This window comes from Electrophorus electricus, chromosome 1 (assembly GCF_013358815.1).
Source record: "Electrophorus electricus isolate fEleEle1 chromosome 1, fEleEle1.pri, whole genome shotgun sequence".
In the NCBI taxonomy this organism is placed as follows: Eukaryota; Metazoa; Chordata; class Actinopteri; order Gymnotiformes; family Gymnotidae; genus Electrophorus; species Electrophorus electricus.
Window position 1 is genome coordinate 3,420,539 of NC_049535.1, and position 9,415 is coordinate 3,429,953.

The 9,415-nt window shown below is 41.4% G+C and overlaps 1 pseudogene; it reads left to right on the forward strand.

Moving 5' to 3' along the window:
* The first annotated feature begins 4,152 nt into the window (after positions 1-4,152).
* LOC113577977 lies at positions 4,153-4,911 on the forward strand (annotated as a pseudogene).
* The last annotated feature ends 4,504 nt before the right edge of the window (positions 4,912-9,415 follow it).

Sequence of the window (9,415 nt, forward strand, 5' to 3'; positions counted from 1 at the left end):
CCGGCTTGGCCTTATTCCAGGCCTGCCAAGAATTCTTCATATATTGATAATCCCAGCTAGGGTCCCTATATCCTTCATAAATAAACATAGCACTAAGCACTATAAACTCCCTTTCAAATGAGCCTGTACGTGCATAGTGTCTAAACCCAGCACATTCAGCCCAACCAGCCAGACAATCAATGTACGGATCACATTATGAGCCCAGACCACACTGGGGCATCCAATTCTTCGGGGTTTCCCCCTTTTTGGGATTTACATAACTAACACCAGATCCCATGCGTCACCCAGCAAAGATCACAAGAAATATACGATTATACAAAGATCTATCAAATAAGTACAGAGGAGAGAGGGTTCACCAATAAACAATAAATTGCATTTCAGTACGTCTCAGGCAGGATAAAAAGTATTTCAGTACTAAAACATTACACAATGTACACAGAATTCAGCTCATGCCAACAGACTTTTTCCACCTTATCAGAGACAAAAACGTTCCTAAACTGAATTTAAACCAAATTTAACCATAGAGATACTGAGCAGGGAAGAAGACACATTAAATGGGGTGTCACTTACCTGCGCAGTCTCTCACTTCTCACACGGCTGTTAGAAATTGGTTCAAATTGACCAGTCCTTCAGGTTCGATCTCCTCCAAGTTACCCTATGCCCTCCGTCCTCTGTAGCCGGATTGATCCGGGGAAGTCAAGAGACACTGACACCAGGGTAGTGAATCAAGAGAGTTCCACTTTATTGAGGAAAGCACAGAGTATATATGTGTGCTATATCTACTATTTAAATCTACAGGATGACGGCATGTTCCACTGTCTAAGCTAAGGGTCTATGAAGAAAAGAGAGAAGCAAGGTTAGTAAAGATGACCGAGCCATGAGCTGTTCCCGTGCCAGCCATGAGCTACTCCTGTGCGTAGAGAGACAGGGAGAGAAAGAAAGACAAAGGGAGGGGTGAAGAACACAAGAAGAGGGAGCGGATGACCTCGGGCCACCAGCTCGCGGTCAAGCAGTCATGTCATGGCTGATGAGCAGAGACCTTGCGTTGGGTGCCTGAAGACAGAAAGGCTCCAGTGTCTAACATGACCCAGATGCATCTCTTCACTGCAAATTTGAATGATTTCTGTGCTCTGCAGCTAAGAAGCGTTTGGTTACTATCTGATGAATTAATATAGGTTTGTTGGTAGCAAAGACATCACTAAAGTGTACAGAGTAAAGGTACTCCAGGACCAGGATGAGTAAATAGCATCTTAATTAGTGGAATCTTCTGAGAGACATAACAGGACATCTGTCTTAAATGATGCGCTAGAGCAATTGAAAAACTTTCTTTTAAAATTGAAAAACTTGAAAGTGGAATGAAATACCAATAAACAAATCCACTAAAAGTGCACCGTTGGTTAAAATGTTTGTCTGCTAGTCTGATTTTGTTCCAATAATCTAATGTTCCCTGGGGAATAGGTGGTTCAAGATTATATTGGTGTTGCTTTATTTCTGTGACTTTTTCTTTTTAACCATTTGTTGTCTGTTTATTTATACTGTATACCAAATGCAATACTGAGTAGTGAAACACAGACACAATCCCTATGTGTGCCAGACATTTGTAATAATTTCAACAAGCTACTGTTTAATTCAAGAGGGCAGCACCATTTTGAAGTCTGGTTTCCTTTCTCTGTCACACTTACTGGAATTTTTATGTCTGTGTTTTTATTAAACTTTAAAATGGAAAGGATATCTCCACTCCACTTAATGGCATCTCATCCAATGAACTGCTAGTGAAAGTAATGCTATGCAGATGATTATGTTTAACGGTTTCACTGAGATCATTGTCTGAGGTTAATATTGTGCAGCTCATGCCCAAGGTTGCAATCAGGATGTTTAACAGTGATGTGCCACATAGTTGTCTGTAGTGTTCTCTATGAACATCACAGACAACTGCTAAAATTTTACCTCCATTGGCATATTTGTATATTATACTATAGCAGCAGTATAACTTTATGATGCAATTAAAAACATTCCCCAACCCTCTGAATACCAATTACGTTACATATGGTCTCGCCAGTTGTCTGTTATTCAAACTAAATAGCCATCCAATTAGTTAAAATGATAAGATTACCTAAAATAAATTATTTGTTTTCAGTTCTTCCTACCCAGCCACACCAACCTGGCTTAAACCTTTGGACACCATCATAACTGGATTCTACTGGAAAAATAAATCAAAGTTCAAAGAGGTTTTAGTTCAAAGTGGTTTTGTTGTCATTTCAGCTATATACAAGTACACAACAAAAACGAGACAATGTTCCTCTAGGACCATGGTGCAACACAAAACAACAGTGCAACAGACAACACGCCACACAAGTGTAAACACAGACTCAAACTCACATGGTCACACGATAGCCTTGAAGCCCCCAGTTTTTTCCATTCATTATTCATTTTATCAGACAGAATATGGATAGACACTGAAGAAACATTGGGCAGAGATATCAAAGTCGGACTCACCATTTATCAGTCAAATCAATGAAAAAAACATCCATGTTTCAACAGTTTGACGGTGGCCATGACACTAACAGCCTGGTGGAAATTCCACAAGATAAACTCCACATGCACATAAACTATTCATTCTCCCATCTGGAACAATCCAGACTTTACCAGCAACAACAAAAAATTTTAACTTTATATCTTCTATAGAAAAAGTCCTATTTATCAGAACACTATTTTCATGTCAATTCCACAACTAGCCCAAAAGAATGGTATAGAAAGCACCCATTTCCTAAAATACCATCAGATAAGATCAAGTACATGTTCAAAATTCAGATATATTAAACTTACCTACACATATCAGAATTTATAAACATTCGTAATACAAAAAACCTATTTTCTAAGATGTACAAAATAAAGTTCAATCAAGCCACATAATTATACTCCCATCGAGACAATGGGAGGAAGATTATTACTAGCCCCTGATACCAACATTTGGATTAAAGTGTGAAATAATAATGACCACATGACCAGCAACACTAATCTACAATGCATTCAGTACAAAATAATACATACAGTACATTATACTACACATAAGATGTTTAAAATTGGTTTTCACAAGCTCAGCAATCTGTACACACTGTACTCAAAAAACACAACTGGCAATTACACTCACGCCATATGCCAGAGCACACCTATCAAGCAAATTTGGCAAGAAGTCATTACCCACATATCCCATGCTTTAAATAACCCTATCCATCCAACACCATCTTTGTGTCTCCTAGGAGACACATCATCAACCAAAATGACAATTGAAAGAAATAGGATACTATATATAACATTAATAATTGCCCCCAGAATACATACTTATGAATTATCACCCAGTGGAAAAATCTATTAATAGACTATATATCGATGGAAAAATTATCAGAATTAATCAATAACCTAGATTGGACACCTTTGATAAAAACCATACAGAGCCACTCTATGAAGTATAAATATCCCACTCTAGTAGATGTGCATATCCAGTCAGACACACATGCACTCATGCTGGAATGTACTGAGCACGTACAAAGACAGAGTCGCTCGCAGTAAGATGAATGCAGCTTTATTAGAGAACGCAGTCGGAATCCAAAAACAGGCCAGGGTCGAAGATCCAGGAAATTAGTCCACCACGCAACCAAACCAGACAGGGAACAGGCAAAGAGAGTAGTCCGACACACAGGCGGAGAGTCAACAAAACAGAAGCAAGAAACACACTGACAAACGGCTCAGAAAAGTAAAATGAGTTGACGACACTTCGCTACGACTGAACACAAACACGGGGTTTAAACCCAGAGACTCAAATGTGTGGGGACTGAACTAGTTAGGGGTCCTGGCCAAAAACACCAAAACAAGGACACACGAGGAAACATCATCAGAAAGTAAATAAACGGGGGCGATACCGTGGGAACCACTACGCCAATACACACACACACACAAAAATTCCCGTAATTTTGCAGGTGGCTAATACTTAAAAATATTCTATATACATTTCCCGTTTGTCTGTGTCTCTCTTTTTTCCGCCTCCATCTCTCCTATTCCCGTTTCTCCCACCTTATTTATGTCTGTTCATGCATTTTATATGCCCTTATAGTTGTGGGGGGTGGGGGGCTCACCAACCAGTACATGGCCAGCATGAGTGTGGTGCCCAACCTCATGCTCAACCCCTACCAGCCCGGCCCGCTCTCCGGCTACTTCATGGAGGATATTCCACAGGCTCAGAACTGGGCTGCCTACTACCCAAGCAGCCAGCTGGCACAGCTCCACCCACGTCCACCCACAGCAATTACAGAACATGTTGAGTGCCATCAGTCCCGCAACACCCTGCCCGCAGGCCTTCAGCACCATCCGACCAACCACTACCCCCCTGGTCCCACACGATGGCCTCTCAGACCATGGCATCTCAGCCTCAGGGGCCATGGCTGGCCAACGCGGGAGCTGCCACCGGGGTGCCAGGGGGAGCAGTACCGCAGTACAAATACACCACAGGGGGTTCATAAACCAGAGCAGCACCTGGGCGCACAGCTCCAGGCGCCCATGCACCTGGCTGGGGTTCATGTGCAGGGCCAGGATCCTCTCAGTGCCTCCATGCTGGCTGCTGCACCTCCACAGGAGCAGAAGCAGATGCCTGGTGAGCGTCTGTTCCCCCTGATCCAGAACATGCAGCCCACCCTTGCAGGGAAGATCACGGGTATGCTCCTGGAGCTGGACAACTCGGAGCTACTGCATATGCTGGAGTCTCCTGAGTCTCTGCACTCTAAGGTGGATGAGGCAGTTGCTGTGCTCCAGGACCAGTGCGCGCAGGAAGCCGTTCAAAAATCTTTAACCAGTGCTGCGGTTCCCGCTGTCTGATGGAAGAATAAGTGAACCTGCAAGTCAGCTTCAACAAGGCAGGAAAGGGGGGAAAAAAACCCAAAACATTTTAATTGAAAAATATAAACATTGAAACTGAAACACACTGAAAATGGAAATATTTTTGCCATGTCTGTAGACTCCAAGTCCAGGCCTTGATTATAGTAAACTTAAAATGAAAATGGAAAAAAAAAAAAAAAAAAAAGTTTAAATGATTTTGACATGATCAGTTGATCATTCTTTTCTTTTTGTTCCTTTTACTGTTTGAAAGCTCAGATTGTCAATTCTTGCAGGTGATAGCTGAGCATTAGAAAAGTGTATTGGGCTGCATTAATAAAAATTTAAGATGGAAAAAAAAAAAAAACCACATAGTGGTTTTTCCTTTAAGTTTATGTACAACACAATTGTAAATGACCTTAGTAACAATCCAGTAACGACAGGACGAGATGGAAAAGGAAGCAAAGGTCGCTTACATGCATTAAATCTAGAAGCAAACAAACTGTAGCAGCAAGTGCCACTCTGCCATTCAGTTCCACACTGGGGTCCGGTGAAGGTCAGTTTGCGGGAGCTTCTTTTAACTTGTCTACTGAAACGGTGAAACTGACCAACCAAAATGAAAAGCATTCTGAAGGAGAAACAACTCCGACTTCCGCAGTCAGAGAGTTCCGGTCAGAGTAGGTCTGTTGGAGCAGTGCGATGGGCCCAACCATGAGCTGTAAGCCCACATCTCTGCACATAGCAACAGCATGTCGTTCCTAAGTGCCCAATCAGCTAATTTTAAAGTTCAACATTCAAATACAAAATAAAGATGCTGACTTCAGAATTAGTTAAGGAGAATAGTTGGTCACGTCCTTTATTGCGGTTAACATTAACAAGCATTATTAAGGCACCCTCCGGAGAACGTCTAAAAATCACACAGAGAACCCACATTTTTATACAGTTGTCAGGAGTTATTATGTATTCACCCCACCTTCTTTTACATATTAGTGTTTTCATTGACCTCCATTACATCCAAAACATACATTAGTCAATATATGCAAATTGATATTCAACACCCACACCAGTTGGAACCCGTTAGCGCTACATTCCAGGAGAAGACTCTCTTGACCTTCTCTTCTCCGAAACAGAATGTTTTTCTATATGGTCCTGAGCCTGCTGGAGATATATCTTACACTGAGGTGTACTGAGGCCTACCCACAATCCTTTGCAGAAGCCTGTGGAGGCCTTTATAGCGGCTTCTGCCCTGTACACAAATCATTCTGAAACGATACAGAATCTTGCTCATCCCTTGTTTTATGTTATTAATATGTCTAATTCGATGTTAAACCTCTTTTCCCTGTAAACACTCTTTTTATTACCTCAAGCACCAGACCTGAGGGATTTGCAGTCTCAAGGAGTGCGTGAAGTTTATCACTCAGTAGAAACAAGAGGTGGAGTGTGCCTGTAAGCCTGATGAGGGTGCTGTAGCTTCATCCAGCAGCAGTAATGACTGTGAACTGAGGGCCCTGCCCTGTACACAAATCATTCTGAAAGGACACTGAATCTCTACAGTCCCTTGAGATGTCCAATTCCAGCTTAAACCTCTCTTTCCTGTAAAAACTCTTTTTATTACCTGAGGCGATACAGTATTTTCCACTAGGCATCCTAGACATCTCCAAAGTGCACATAAACCTTTCCAAATGCACAAAAAATCATCAGTATTGCTCTGCAGGTTTTATAATAGGCAGAGTTGTTCTGAGAGCACAGCTGAGTCTGCTCCTGGTGAGATTTGCATTATATCATACACTACTAGTCCAGTTTTCCACTGCAACAATGGAGTCCATCGCAAGCGAGGGGCAAAAAAATACCATCAGTTGTCGGCTTCCCCCCATCGAAGACCTCAACGCACCTAGACCAAGGACGAGGGCAGGGTCCATCATGGCTGACCCTTCAAACCCCATTCACTCGTTCTTCCAGCGGTGTCCATCACAGTGGACACCAAACGCGAGAGCCCTAAAGCCTCAATCACCACCTCCACAGCTTCCCTCCCTCAGTCTCCGAGTTACCGCCTGTTAATCAGCTCATTACGTACGCTGTAGTGCACGCAACCACTGGATGTACCAGAACTTAATCCTTCTGAAGAAGAATGCTTTTCCTCCTACTGGATTCAGTGCACATATGCATTTTAATTTGATACAATATACACATCCTGTAAAAAAAATGTTTATATTAGCATTTGTATTTATATTACTGCACAATTCTCTTACCTGTACGTATTGCATATATGTACCTCAGCACTCCAGTACTTGACTTCATCTGAACTTCACACTGCACATACTTTACCTGCTGCTGCTGACACATTTATATATTTAGATATTTTTACATTTATACTATTTTGGATAGTATACAGCATATATACAGCTCCGAAAAAAATGAGACCACTACAAAATTATCAGTTTCTCTAGTTCTACAATTGATGGGTGTGTGTTTGACCAGGCTGAGCAGTTTAAGTTTTATTCTATAAACTACTGGCAACATTTCTTCCAAATTCCAGATAAAAATATTGTATTTTAGAGCATGTTTTTTTATGAAAATGAATAATGGTCAAAATAACAAAACAGTTACAGAAATTTCAGACCACAAATAATGCAAAGAAAACAAGCTCATTCATTTATAAACAAAGGATGAGTCAAGAAATCAATATTTGGTGGAATAACCTTTCATGCGTCTTGGCATGCTTTCCACCAGTCTTTCACATTTCTGTTGGGTAACCTTACACCACTCCGGGCACAGAAATTCCAGGAGCTCGGCTTTGTTTGATGGCTTGTGACCATCCATCTTCCTCTTGATCACATTCCAGAGGTTTTTAGTGTGGTTCAGGTCTGGAGATTGGGCTGGCCATGATAGGGTCTTGATCTGGTGGTCCCTCATCCACACTTTGATTGACCTGATTGTGTGACATGGAGCATTGTCCTGTTGAAAAAAAACAATCATCAGAGTTGGGGAACATTGTCAGAGAAGAAGGAAGCAAGTTTTCTTCCAGCACAGTTTTGTAAGTGGCTTGATTCATGCGTCCTTCACAAAGACAAATCTGCCTGATTCCAGCCTTGCTGAAATACCCCCAGATCATCACTGATCCTGCAGTAAATTTCACAGTGGGTATGAGAGACTCTGGCTTGTAGGCCTCTCTAGGTCTCCATCTAACCATAACAAAACCAGGTATTGGACAAAGCTGAAAATTGCACTCATTAGAGATGATGACCTTACTCCAGTCCTTTACTTGCGGTCTTTCGCAAAACTTCAGTCTGGCTTTTCTTTGCTTCTCATTGACAAATATCTTTTTTCTAGCTTCGCACGACTTCAGCCCTGCCTCCAGAAGCCTGTTTCGAACTGTCCTTGCTGTGTGTATGCCATTCTTTTTGTAGGTCACTTGACGTCACCTTACAGTTAAGTGACATTCGAATGAGGTGGCGATCATCAGTTGGTAGAGAGTAGTTTTTAACCTCTGCCAGTCTGTAGCTATTGTCCCATGTGTTTGCTGCTTGACCTTATTCTTATGAACCGTAGCTTTTGAAATTTTCAAGATAAAAGCAACCTGACGCTCACTGTATCCTTCTGCCAGTAAAGCTACAATTGAACCTCTCTTTTCTACTCTTCTGGCACAGTCTGTAGCTGTATTTTGACTACACTTCATTTTTGGGTATTCCTAGCACTGCTTTTCCCATCCAGCTGGTTCTATAACAGGAGAATAGTGATGACAGCAGCAGTGGTTTTCATACTGTTGCTCGTTAGAACAGGATTCTGTTCAGGTGATCACCTATTCAGCATCTCATTAAGAAGAACTAGATGTCTGTGAAGGAATTCAACAAACACTTGAATGGAATGGCTGCTGTACATGTGGAGATGCTGATTTAAGAAAAAAATTGGAGTGGTCTCTTTTTTTCTGGAGCTGTATATACGGATAGTATACAGCATTATATATATAGTCTACAAATAGTGTATATAAAGTTCATCTTTCTCTATCACACTGTATTTAATCTTATATCAACACCTGCACCAAGAGAAATGCCTTGTACACTTCCTACTTGGTGAATAAAAGATCCAGATTTTTATTCTTATTCTAATTCAGGAGTATACAGTGATGTCTGATCTCAGAGAAGAGCAGGATGTGTAGGGAGAGACACTGATCTCATTCAGCCATTGAGTCACTTTTTCAGGTACCTCCGTCACTTTCTGTTGGACTTCAAGCAAATGGCCACCACATACCAACCACAGCAGGACTACTGGCTAACTGATCAGTGGATCAAAAAACAATTGGAAAGAATGTATAAAACATCCAAAGAGCTGGCTCTTTGGTCCAGTGGTCAGCACTCACGTTGACCTCCTGTCAGACCTGGGTTTGAGTCCCAGGGTAGGGTGGCTGCCTTCAGCCTTTGATACAACCTGACACAGTACTGTAGCCATTAAAGGGTGCTTTGAAATAAGGAACACTAGTGTTTAATATAGAAAATGCAAGATGACCCAAAATCTTTTTTTTTTTTTTAAAGAATTTGATTTTTTTTAAAAA